Source organism: Limulus polyphemus, unplaced genomic scaffold, assembly GCF_000517525.1.
Source record: "Limulus polyphemus unplaced genomic scaffold, Limulus_polyphemus-2.1.2 Scaffold1676, whole genome shotgun sequence".
Classification (NCBI taxonomy): domain Eukaryota; kingdom Metazoa; phylum Arthropoda; class Merostomata; order Xiphosura; family Limulidae; genus Limulus; species Limulus polyphemus.
In genome coordinates this window covers 156,070-169,978 of record NW_013667286.1, presented here as the reverse complement: position 1 = coordinate 169,978, position 13,909 = coordinate 156,070, and the positions used below count along the sequence as shown (strand labels likewise).

The 13,909-nt window shown below is 35.6% G+C and overlaps 1 pseudogene; it reads left to right on the top strand.

The window, feature by feature from the left end:
* The window catches only part of LOC106464525, an 82,858-nt pseudogene that overhangs the window by 29,314 nt on the left and 39,635 nt on the right, over positions 1-13,909 (top strand).

The window sequence follows — 13,909 nt, the reverse complement described above, 5'->3', positions numbered from 1 at the left end:
TGGGAGATCGAGCTACGTCGAATTATTGGAGGAAGGACTCTTGCCACTTTATTCCTCGGGTTTCGTGGACAAGAACACAACGTTGTTCCAGGAAGATGGAGCACCGTGTCACACTGCTAGAAACACCCAAAAGTGGCAGGAAGAAAATGGTATCCAGAAGTTGCCCTGGCCGAGCCAATCTCCTGACATGAACCCCATAGAAAAACCTCTAAAAAACCAACTTCGAAGAGCGATCTACTCCAGGTTTTGAAGCAAGAGTGGGCGAAAATCCCACAATCTAAAATTGACGAGATGATTCTCACGATGCCCCAAAGGATCAACGAACTCCACGAAGCGAAAGGAAGGTCTACTAGATATTAATTAAATTATAAATATATCAATTCATGTGAATATGACTGAAAATTTTAATTTTTTTCTGAAAAGGTAGTGTCTATTTACTTGTGATCACGCTGTGTATATGTTTTGGATGTGGCGAGGATGGTGAGTTGAAAATGAAGATAAGTATGAGAATTAATAAGTTTCTAAAATTATCTGCTTATAAATTATATGTAATTTAAGTCGCCAAAACTATTTTTTATGGTTTCTTCATACTTAGTGTCATCTTATAAATGCGATTACATTATGCGTTTATAAAATCTTGGAAACAAAATCATGAGAGCATTATCTTTATCATTACAGCACCCATTATAGTTTTTAATCGAATGTAAAGTTTCAAACTGAACATGAATGTTATCAACATGTATATGTCACTGACGTGTGGAATAAAATTATATTATGTTTAACAAGAGAATCTTGTCACTTATAGGAACTGTTTCATGACGCGTAGGAGCACAAATATAATTTGTATTAAACATTCAAAGGCTATGTGAAAAACTTCTAAGTGTTTTCTATTAGTTTTCAATCGTTATTCATGGGTATTAAGTGTAATGTCTCTTTTTGTATATATCCATCCGGTTTCTGTGTGGTCTTGGTCTAGATTATGCGATGTCTTTTTACATATTTCCAACCGGTTTATATATGGTCTTTGCTTAAAATTATGTGATGTCTCTTTTTCTATATATCCATCCGGTTTCTATATGGTCTTTGCCTAAAATTATGTGATGTCTCTTTTTCTACATATCCATCCGGATTCTGTATGATCTTGGCCTAGAATTATATGATGTCTCTTTTTGCATATTTCCAACCGGTTTCTGTATGGTCTTGGTTTAAAATTGCAAGATTTCTCAAGATTTTATTCATATCGCCTTCAGTTTTTGTTGAGCTTATAACACTAACAACGGGGTTTCGATACCCGTGGTGGGCAGAATACAGATAGCATATTGTGTAGGTTTGTGTTTTTATTGTGAAAACGATTTCTTGGTAGTTCATGGAAATGTTGCGTTCCTTCTAAAAAGGTAGTTTTTAATAAATTTATTCACGAAAGTCTTCCTTCACATTTCTTGTAAAATTATTTGAACAAATTAACGTTCTTGCGTGTTCATCTCTTTTACTGAAATTCTCAAAGATTGCTTTCTTTAGCGTGATCACTTTTAAATTTCTGTTTCAAACAAAAAAGCTTCCCAAAGTTGCTGACAATTTGTTTCTTTTTCTTCTTGTGGTGGTGAAGAAATAACCTTATAATTTCCATGTAAAGAATATACATAAGACAAAGAAAAGTCTCTGAAAATCTTATTTTTATTTTTCGTTTTGAAACTTGTACAATACGTCATAACGCTATTCAACCTCAGCTAACATTCGATATCCCATCAGAATAAATAATAGTGATAACACCAACAGTATAAGCGCCTATCGCAGTCACTTTCACATTCTTATGAGTCCTCCGGTGGGACATTTGTAAGATTATGGGCTTACAGCACTAAAATCCAGGGTTCAATTCTCCGCTGTGAACACAGCAGATACCCCAATGTGACTTTGTTCTAGAAAACAACCATTCTTATGAAACGTAGCAACCAGAGCCAGCCTTTTTAGGGGGGGGGGTTCTTTGTATCTGTTTGGTAAAGCCTTTTCTCATACTGGGACTAATGTGAATAGTATAAATAATTACTTTGATGAATCATGTGGAACGTGTGTCGAAAACCCTATACTGAGTCATTTATAATAGTAGATTAGAAATGTTTTATACTTATCTAAGATTACGGAGGTTTGCTTAAAACCCATTGATAGGATGGATGAGCGGGTAAAGTCAACGTTTCTTGTTTATTTCAGGTCCTGATGTACTGTCCAGAGTGGCTTGGAAGTGACGTAGTCAGGATAGTCCGTCATGTTGGGAAGAGTCTGACTTCTACGTACACATCTGAGTTACTTAGGAACTTATGTTTACATATTAGTCTCGTTTTTGGTTTTGATATCACTCCAAATCATTACAGCTTTGAACTTGGAAAATTGAGTATCTGGTTCCAGGACCTACTCAAACTCGTCGAAACCACCACCAGCGACCTGGTTATCGTTCTTGACAATCTGCACGACCTCAGATGTCCACCCAATAATCAAGCAGCCATCTTGGGATGGCTTCCTTGGAACCTCCCAGCGAATGTACATATCATCTGTTCGGTAGCTAAAGAGCAGGAAACTGTTCTCGGACTGCTTAAATCTCGTATTACAACCGGAGACAGCTTCGTTCAAATCTCGCCACTCAATCCCACGGCTGCCGTTAGCATGGTCCAGTCAAATCTCAAAGACAATAAGCATATGTTAACAACGAGCCAATGGCAGACTTTAAAAGAAAGATTCACTGGACAGTCATTTTCCCCCTTGTATGTGAAACTTCTGTCTTACGAAGCCAGGCGGTGGACGTCGTTGCATAACGTCTTGGATAATGACGTGCCTCAAACCTTACAAGATCTCATTAACAGAGTTCTGAGCAGGTTGGAAATCCAATATGGAGGATGCACGTTAAGAAAAATAGCGTCTTATTTAACATGCACGCATTACGGGCTGAGGGAACCGGAAATACTAGAACTTCTAACAGCTGGTGAGGTCCAAGGACCAGTCAATATCCAAGGTGATGAGCGAAGGGGTGAATTTTCATCCATGGACTGGTTTGGCATCAAACAAGAACTTAGTAAGTTGTCATTCAGAGATGTTAACGTTGTTTTATTGTCAATATCTTGTATGTATAATATCTGAAACTTACACTTAAAAGTGAATTTTTTTATCGTAATCTTAAAGTGTTTTGATATATCTCTTTTTTAATAAATATTTCCATCATTTACTCAATTTTAGTATAAGTTTTATATAAAAAAATTTTTGATTGTTTGAAGTTAAGCACAAAGCTACACAATGGGATATCTGCTCTCTGCCCACTACGGGTATCGAAACCCGGTTTCTAGCGTTATAATTCCGCAGACATAACGCTGTGCCACTGAGGGACTCATTTTTTTAAAGACTGAAGTAAAAAATATCATAATCTTAGTTAATACAAAATTGAAATTGCAATATAGATTATGTTACGATTAGTATATATATCTCTTAAGTTTATTAAGATTACATTATCATGCAATGTTAATTTTGATAATCTACAGATAAGTGCATTACAAATCAACAACGATTTCATCTTCCTACACAGCATATCAGCTTAGAGTTTCCAACAAAAAGCTTAGTAAGCTCTATGAAATATTAAATGGGTGTAGAAGGCATACATGGCTTATTTACTGTGAGTAAACGCAAACAATTTTTGAAAGAAATATATTTACATTAATGATTATCAAAATTGTAAAATAGTGCATGTTTTTCTGGTTATAACTAAAATACTAACAAAACGTAATTCCAGTAATTGAAGACTCGCTCGAAGAAGCCCTTCACGTGGCTCATCGTTAAGTCCGGGGGCTTGTAAAGTTAAAACTCGGTTTTCGATACTCACGGTAAGCAGAGCACAAATAGTCTATTGTGTAGCTCTGTGGTTAACAGCAAACAAACAATCATTCGGACAACACTGTCGTTTCTTTGACTCTCTCTGTGTTATTCAAATGTTGGGTAAAATTATGTTTTTACACGCGAAATAGGCTAGTTAAGTTAAGCTTGTCGTATGTATGGTCTCGTGCATACCTAATGAAATGCTTATTTTAAATCATTAAAGCTATTTATTACTAATTATCTGATCTTATCAAAATTTAATTTGCACGCTATATAAGGATTCGCTAAATTATGAAAACAGCATGTACTTTGTTCCACCCAGGTGTGTGTGCTGATAATAGTGCTTAACATCGTTTAATGTAGCACTTTAATTATCTTAATCATGAAAATAGTTAGAAAATGCAGAAACCAATGTTGATCAATCATTGCAATAAAAAACAAGAGATTTAACATCAATTAACGTGAAAATAGTTAACGAAACTCGGTGTAATATTTATGAAAATAAATAACCAAAAGAAACGTTTTTCGGTTGATAAGCTCTGTTCTTAACAATTGTGGATCTGAATTTAGGGTAAATTTAAGTTTGAGGAATAAATGGTTTTGTAACAACCAGTAAGTTAATTGAAAGTTTTATGATTCCGCCTTATTTAACGAAGTGATATGTTTAGGAAAATCTTAAATACCACATACAATAAGGTATTTTTCGTGCTTGAATGTGTGTATCGTATCGCACTAAAAATAATACGATTAAAAATTACGAAATACTTAATCTCATGTGGTTCCAAGCTATGTTTGGCTAGCTTTAAGAAAAACTAGCGGAAGCACCATATGGCGAACAGGGCGAGCAAACCTACGTCACACAAGGTAAACAAAAATGGCGAAAGCAGGTGAAGAGGAAAATAAATGTAATGTGTCAATCGTACTGTATATGTTCGAAACAGAGCTTACAGACGATAGTGTGTCTAATGTTGACATGTTGGCTGAAGACTGGCAGTTGTTTGATCTTTCTTGGTATGAAATTGTTTCAATAATTATATGATACAATGTCCTAAAAGACTGGTTTACACTGATAATGTCAGGAAAATGGAACGAACTTTACAGCCGTCAGTATAGTCACATGGGTGATAATATAGTAAATGTATGAGTAAATACTTGTCAATACTTGTTTTTTTTAATTCATTTAGATCTCATATCAACTGATAGATTCCCGATACTGTATTCTGCAAGCGCTCCCATTTGTATGCATATGACTAAGTATACATTAGGACTGGAAAATCAAAATATACTATCCTACCAAAAGTCATGGAACACAGGTAGTTATTAATAAAACATGTCTTTATTCCAAGAAATTAATAGCGTGTTGGCCCGCCTTTGGCCTTAATGACTGCTTCAACATGTCTTGGAAGACTGTCTACTAATGTTTGGTAGAAGGCTGATGGTATTGTGCTCCACTCCTCTTTTAAAGCATTAGTAAGATCCACTACTGAAGAGGGCCGTCTTGTCCTAAGTCTGAGTTCAAGTTCATCCCAAAGATGTTCTATCGGATTGAGGTCGGGGTTCTGTGCTGGCCACTGTAATGTTCTGGTGTTATTCTCTTCAAACCATACGTTCACAATCCTAGCTTTGTGACATGGAGCATTATCATGTTTGAATGTGTAAGGGTCGGTACCATAAAATTGTCACAATGTAGGACACAGAGAATTGTTCAAAACATCAATGTAGGACTCAGCATTCATGAATCCATGCACTGTGACTAGTGGACCTAGTCCATACCATGAGAAGCACCCACAGACCATGATACCGCCACCTCCAAACTTCACTGTTGGAACAAAATACTCAGATAATAAGCGTTCTCCAGGCATCCTCCATGCCCAAACACGTCCATCAGACTTGAATAGCGTGTAGAGTGACGCGTCGCTCCACAGCACCGATTTCCATTGATCCACGGTCCAAGTTCGGTGTGCTTTGCCTCATGCCAATCGACAGTATGTATTTGTTTTGTTATCAACGGCTTGTAGGCTGCAGCTCTTGACGTGTCGTGGAAACACTTATATGATTGTCTGTGGCTTCTCACATCTCCAAATACAGATTCTCTAGGGTCTGATGGCGAGATAAGGTAACCAGCCTTTTCAAGGCGCATCGGCATCTGTTAGTCAGTATTTTACGCCTACCTGGTCGTTTTTTGGGCTTATTGTTACCTGTGGACTTCCATATCTTCAGCACGTTGCCAATTGTCGATTTGGGAATGTTTAAAAATTGTGAAATTGTGAAATTGCAGGTACAGACATTTTTCCTAAATGACATTCAACTATCCTTCCCCTTTGAACTTCTGTTAGCTCTTTCCGTGTACTCATCGTTCAGTATACAACTTCGAAATGACTTATGAGGGAATCGCTGAGCACCTTTATAGGCCAAACTATTTGCATATTTCATCGTCACACCCGCTTTCCTGCCATCAGAAGTGTGGCCATGAGTTTTGGTAGGATAGTGTAACTTGGATAATATTTCGATAATCGATGTTGTGGCATATTTTATGTTGCATATCGACATCTACAATGAACTTTCATTTAAAAAAGTGTTATAAACATGAAAAAATAACTAGAAAGAACAACCAACTGTGTGTCCATGCTCCCACCCCTTTTTTGGTAAATAATAGCTGAAAGTGAAATTTCATAAAAATGTTTTGTATTAGCAAATCTACTGGTGTGTTTATGAAACCTGTATGGTTGCTGACAATTCTATATTGTACTTAAAACATTAGCTAAAACTTGAGCTTACCCTGCATGGCTCTCGTTTTTGAACAGCTGATCGGACAGGACTATCATCGCTGTTATTGGTCTGTGAACAAGAGCATGATGTGCCACTAGCATGAGCCTGGCTGCTGCTCGCCGTGTTGATGATTTCCCTCGAACTTTACATACACACTGGGCACTGCATCTTTCTTTAGCGCCAGTTTTTGTTGTTGTTTGTTGCAAATCCCATATGCAGTTTATTTTCGAAGTATGATTCCAAAAAGTGTTACTGCATACATGGCAGCTTTCGGCAAACTCCATTTATCACGAGTTCCTGATACGAACTCTGTCCAGGCAATGTGCCGTTTTCTGTCTGACTTAGGTGGAAATTCGTAGAGATACCTCCTTGTTCCCACATCCATAAACAACACAGCAATAAACCACAGTTGTTTACTCACGAATAACTGTATTCGACTTCTGTCGAATGAAATGTGTCCAGAAAAAACCGAATTGTTTTCACATAAACAAACAGACAGTTTTCCACGCACAGAGAGGAAGCCGGCCTTGTTTACCTTGAGTGACGTCACTCGCTTCTGACTCAATTTTTACCAAGCGATCACAAGGACTGGCTGTTGCACTAACTTTGGAAGCTTGCAGAGCAGGCGCAAATTATCGAAAAACCACTTGGTCTTAATTTTAAACTTATATTTCTACGGCACTTAAATATAAATACAAACTTATTGTTGTTTTAACTGACCGACGTCGTTAAGATCAAGACACGCTGTAGTTTGTCATGCGGCCTAAACAATCAACAGGACACACTGTGTGTTCAAATTCGATGACGAGGAACCCACTTTGAGACCAGTACAAAACCTTGTCGAAACGTTGTACATTTGCTGTTATGTTAAACATATATTAATGTTTTTCTTCATTACCCATTCAAGCCGTCTCCAAGCATTATTACACTGTGTGTTATTAACAGGAGTGATAATTTAGTAATTTTTCACCTTCTGTAGCTCGGTTTATGGTAATCCACACTATCATATATTTTCAGTTGATTTGGTCTACTGGACCCTTTCTTCACATACCACAATTCAAGGCAATCCATTAAGAAATACACGAGAATATAAAATATCCCATTTTGATTCAACTTGTCCCTTTTTTAGTAGCGGCATAGTGGCTCATAGAATGGCTCTGAGTTTTTTTTGTTTTTTTTTTCAAGTACAAACTTTTAGCTCCATCTCTTGAACGATTTCAGATCTAAAAACAGCCGCGGTTATTCGGGATACCCTTTTGTTTTTCTTCACACCGAAAGTACGGAAACTTTATTTCATAGAAAAACATACTTAAATTTCATGGATTTTTTTATTTTCAAATTTTGTACACTGATAGATCTTTACAACCCACAATTAGGTGTCAAATTTGGTGTAAATATAAGCCACATGTGCAAAGTTATTCAACAAAAACCGCTCAATTTTGACCAAATCTTTTGCGCATGCCTACACAAAAGTCACGTGAGCTATCAGCCTAACATGTTTACTACAGCTTTAACTAAGATTAAAAATGGACCGTTTTTAGTTTATTTATGATTGGAATTAAAGTCGGCTGATTTAGAGCAGCAAAACTATAGGGTGGAAAGCACGTGCAGATCCATAGGTATTGGTTAGGCCAAACAAATAGATTAGTAGTTTCTAGCTCAAGTTTTCAAAATAATCATACGAGTGAACGGTTATTATTCATTCTTCACTGCCAACTTTTATGCACAAATTTACTCAATTTTGTGAAATTCTTCAAATTAAAGAGCACTTACCGTCATGTGACATTAGCTTAAGCAATTAGCATAAATAATGATGCTTGGTACGAATGTACTGAATGCAGGGGGGGGGGGATGAGGCCAAGAAACTGTTAATGTATTTTCCATGGCGTTACTATACAGGAAGCTATTAGCATTGTTTTAGAGAGGAAAAACCACCATATATTTTAAAGAATCGGATTGGTTCTGTAAAGTATATGTCTCGTCCGAATAATAGTGTTGCCATCCTAAAGCTAATGTTGGTTACTATCAATTGTCACTTTCTTACTTGCTGTGGTTTGTTAGTTAGTTAGCTAGGTCTATTTTGTTTTACCCACCATCATGTCCCAAGTTGAGCAATAAAGTTCCTGGTGCTGAAACACGATAGATCTACACACTGTTGTTCAGCAAGTACCTGGTGCTGAAACACGATAGCTCTATACACTGTTGTTCAGCAAGTACCTGGTGCTGAAACACGATAGATCTATACACTGTTGTTCAGCAAGTACCTGGGACTGAAACACGATAGATCTATACACTGTTGTTCAGCAAGTACCTGGGACTGAAACACGATAGATCTATACACTGCTGTTCAGAAAATACCTAGTGCTGAAATTCGACAGGTCTATGAGCAAGTAAAATCGTACGAAAGCAAAAGAGTAATATTGTAATGATGCTTTTGGTTATAAGCGGCTAAAAACAAAATAATTGATATATATATATAATGACAAATTCATTCTAAATGGGTAGGCAGGAAGGCAGATAGATTAGACTCATAGGTTCATAAGTGTTAAACTTTTGATTTTCTTAACCTATAGACGTATACTAGGAGTCCGAACATTGAAAAAGTGTTTGCATCCATTTGATTCAACACCTTCGTTGTTTCACTTGAAATAGTGCAAATAGAAAATCAAAATAGTTCACAATTTCTTGTAAGAAATAGCAGTTGTTATGGTGTGAAAATATTTTCTAAGCTGGCGAAGTATAATTATGATTAATACTTCTTATCATAAGGCAATATTATTAAGCCTATTATATTTTGAACAATACATTCTTAATCTAACCCCTTAGGGATTTTCAAGAATTAGAAGAGTGTATAATAATAGTATTCCAGCCAAATCTATTGCTCAATTCAGAGCTCATTGGTAGTGGTCGAAACACTATTTATATGAGTCACGTATTACAACAACAATTGTTGACATGTGAACGCCTTTTACAAGACGAGCTCTGGATTGAGCGAGACTCTCGTCGGCAATAGATATGGCGAACATAATATGGTTGGAATACTATTGTTATACACTCTTCTAATTGTTGAAAATCCCTAAGAGACGAGATAAAGAATGCCGTGTGAAGAATCATATTTGTTCGTTGAACAACATTGGGGGCTAATCTGTGCTAATCAGATAATGGCGAAGGGTTCCCGTGGCAGATCAGCCGGCAAGTTGAGAAATTGTTGGTTTTGTAATGTCTCAAATGCCTGCTGCAGCTAATGTGAGTGATGTTTCGGTGAATTTTGGTTTTGAACTGTGTATCAGATCTTTGAACACAAATTCCATTCACACTAACATTAAATTCACCATTGAACATGAAATAACCAACAGTATATTTTCTTAACCTCGACATTATTAGTTCCGACACACAAAGAGTTCAAAACCAAAATTCACCAAAAAATCACTCACATAGGCATTTACATTCCCGGGAATTCCGCCCACGAATCCAAACAAAAAATCAATATACTGAAAACCTTATAAACACAGCTTCAAACGTTTCACAACTGATTACATGGATGAAGAAATCAACTTTATAAAGTATTCCTTCATTCACACCAACAAATTTCCACACAACCACCAGAACAAAAACCTCAAAACTCAACTCACAAACAAAGTTGACACGAATAAACCAAACAACAACACAACATTAGACTGTTATTTACCATTTATCCCTGACATCAGCTCAAAAATAGTCAATACTTGGAAAAAACTTGCCATCAAACATAAAATTCCTGTTGACTTCCAATTCACTCAAAAACCCGTCCCTAAACTAAAATCATTAGTGAATAAAAATTATATAGAATCACACAATACCAACGTCATATATAAAATGTCCAGAATTCTACATCGGAGAAACCGGAGAAAAATTGAAAACTAGATTCATCAAACATAATAAAAACCCTCTCATGTTTACCACCACTGCAACTCAAATAAACCACAGTATATCTATACAAAACACTGTAATTTTAAACAAAGAACCAATCATCAACAAACACAAAATAAAGGAAGCTATCATAACTGAACAAAACAGCCCTACTCTAAACCAACACCCTGTTAAGCAATCTCCGGTTATGTGACCTCTTTGTTCCATATTGTATATATATTCCTGTGTCTTTGTAAACTACTTCTACCTGATGATGACATAATCTAGTTGAAACGTTGTACATTTATTATAGTTTTCTTCATTGATCATTCAAGCCGTCTGCAAACTTTTATATTCTAAAAAAAAGTAGGTTCCTCGTCATCACATTTAAAGACTAATACCTTCATTAGCTCAGTAGTGCAATTTCAAACTGTATAAACATAAGTTCTCCGTAGCACAGCTGGACAGCTCAGAGAAAGTGTAGTTTAGAGCAGCAGGCAGACTAAGAAATTCGTGGAGCGTAGGAAGACGAGCAGAAAAGTAAATAATCCTTTATGAGCGTTATATTTATAAACATTTGGAATTATTTTAACGCAGTACGACTTTTCATTGAAGACTGTAACTCTGTTTTCTTTTGTTTTTTTACAATTCCAGGTGCTCTGCTGAAGGAGTATTATGTTGGAAACCGACCTTACATCCATTGGAGTAACTCAGTTGTCAAGGAGATAGTGAGAGAACGCTTTCTCTCTAATCCTAGTGACACCCGTGTCTGTCACGTTGACCTAGCCAGCGCCTTCTACTTGAGTTTCTTGGAGAAAGCAGAGGAAAAGGTACAAAAAAAGAAACTTAGAGGTTGTGTGTGTATTCGAAATCTTTCACGTTCAGAACCTAAGAAATAAGCATAGACTGAATTATATACCCCAATGAACTATAGATACAGCAATTGGATCATAAATAATATAACATCTAATAACACGAAAGAGTAATATATTAACTTCAACTAGAGGCACAATTACGTGCTTACATAAATTGTGATATATCTTTAAATAACGTATCCGATGAATCAGAGATGTTGTGTATTACTAATAGTTGATTGTGTATAACCATAAGTATTGTAACGAGTTTAAATATAAGTTATTTTTATGAACAACAGAACAGCTGAGGTGTCAGAAATGGAAGTAATGCTAGGTGATGATGAAATATAACACATTAAGCAGGGGATAACTTGACCCTACAACCATTTCCTTAAGGGTTATGGGTTGCATTGGTTACCAATTGTTACTTTGTTTGTTTCTTTTTCTTAAACCATAAGGTATTTATTAAATTACTTCACAAGAAATTTATTAGTATTTTTGTCTACTTCTCCTATAAGACAAGCATTAATAAAATAGTCACATGTCCATGTACGTGGTATTTGTTGTGACGCAGTACTTTCTTTCTGACAAAAGCACCAGTCTGTGTGTGTGTGTGTTGTTAACTACTAAATATATCAAACATAAAGAGAAGTTTCGTTATTTTACTGCTGTTTTGTATACGAAACTTTTATAAGGAGTCAATTAGGCAGATGTCACATTCCTCTTTCAACACGTACAGATGACAAATCTTCAACTTTATATGTTCTTGAAGTCCCCTAGTAATGTGTTTTGTTGAAGAACGCCAGTAGTGCATTTTGTTGAAGCATTTCAATAGTTTGTTTTGTAGAAGTATTTCAATAGTTTGTTTTGTAGAAGCATTTCAATAAAGTGTTTTGTTGAAGCATTTCAATAAAGTGTTTTGTTGAAGCATTTCAATAGTTTGTTTTGTAGAAGTATTTCAATAAAGTGTTTTGTTGAAGCATTTCAATAGTTTGTTTTGTAGAAGCATTTCAATAAAGTGTTTTGTTGAAGCATTTCAATAGTTTGTTTTGTAGAAGCATTTCAATAGTTTGTTTTGTAGAAGCATTTCAATAAAGTGTTTTGTTGAAGAATCTCAATAGTGTGTTTTGTTGAATCATTTCAATAGTTTGTTTTGTTGAATCATTTCAATAGGTTGTTTTGTTGAAGCATCTCAGCATTGTGTTTTGTTGAAGAATCTCAATAGTGTGTTTTGTTGAATCATTTCAATAGTTTGTTTTGTTGAAGCATCTCAATAGTGTGTTTTGTTGAAGCATCTCAGCAGTGTGTCTTGTTGAAGCATCTCAGTAGTGCATTTTGTTGAAGTATTTCAATAGTGTGTCTTGTTGAAGCATCTCAGTAGTGTGTTTTGTTGACACATCTTAGCAGTGTGTTTTGTTGAAGCATCTCAGCAGTGTGTCTTGTTGAAGCATCTCAGTAGTGCATTTTGTTGAAGTATTTCAATAGTGTGTCTTGTTGAAGCATCTCAGTAGTGTGTTTTGTTGACACATCTCAGTAGTGTGTTTTGTTGACACATCTCAGCAGTGTGTTTTTTATGATTCCCAATAGAGTGTTTTGTCGAAAAAACCCAGTAGTGTGTTTTGTTGAAGTCTCTAAGTAATGTGTTTATTAGCAGAACAAAAGTTAGATAATGTAATAAGTATATAAAAAGATGTACTTTACGTTTTACTGTAATTCGGCTGAAACTTCTAACTTTTAAGTGGTTTGTAATTAATATAATTGTTCACTGACGTATTGACTAAAAAGAAGTGAATACAATCATCCATGAATATTGAACATTTTATGTCATGTGACTTTAATTTTAACCAATCCCAACAGTAATTTGCCTTGTTAAGTCGTTTATGGAAATACATTACCGTTTGGTACTTGTTCCAAAAACATTATTGTTCGATCATTTTAGTCTGTTTTATATCCAACTGTTAAAAACTGTTTTATTGTTTTCTATCATTAATATCTGTACTACTCTTCATTTTCATATTATTAATTAATAGCAGAATACCCGACGTTGCTCGAATGAAAATGGCTTTAACTTATTTAGTTCCTCAATTAGATGCTAATTTATTGATCTGCTATAAACCTTCTTTGTACACAATATTTGTTGTCTTGCTGTCAGGAGCAAAGAAGCAAATAAAGGTTCCACGAAGTTTTTAAATATTTTAACACATAATTGATCACATATAGAATGATTAGGAGAAGTCCTCACACAAAGAAGAAACTTAAATAATAGTCTTCTGGATCACACATTACCAAAAACCGGCCTTTTCAACTTGAGACCAATTGGTCGTTGTGTTTGCCAAAAATTGATATATTGGTCACTTTGGCCTCAAAACGGCCTCTGAGGCCGCGGCCACATAGCCCATGTTACTTCCTGCACAAAGTTGTATCTGTAATCCAAGTTTGGATTTTTTAGCTTTACTTAAAAATGTAGCCTTGCATAAGGAACAGACTCAAAGAAAAAAAGAAAGACATTCGCGCTTATATATATATATATATATATATATATATAA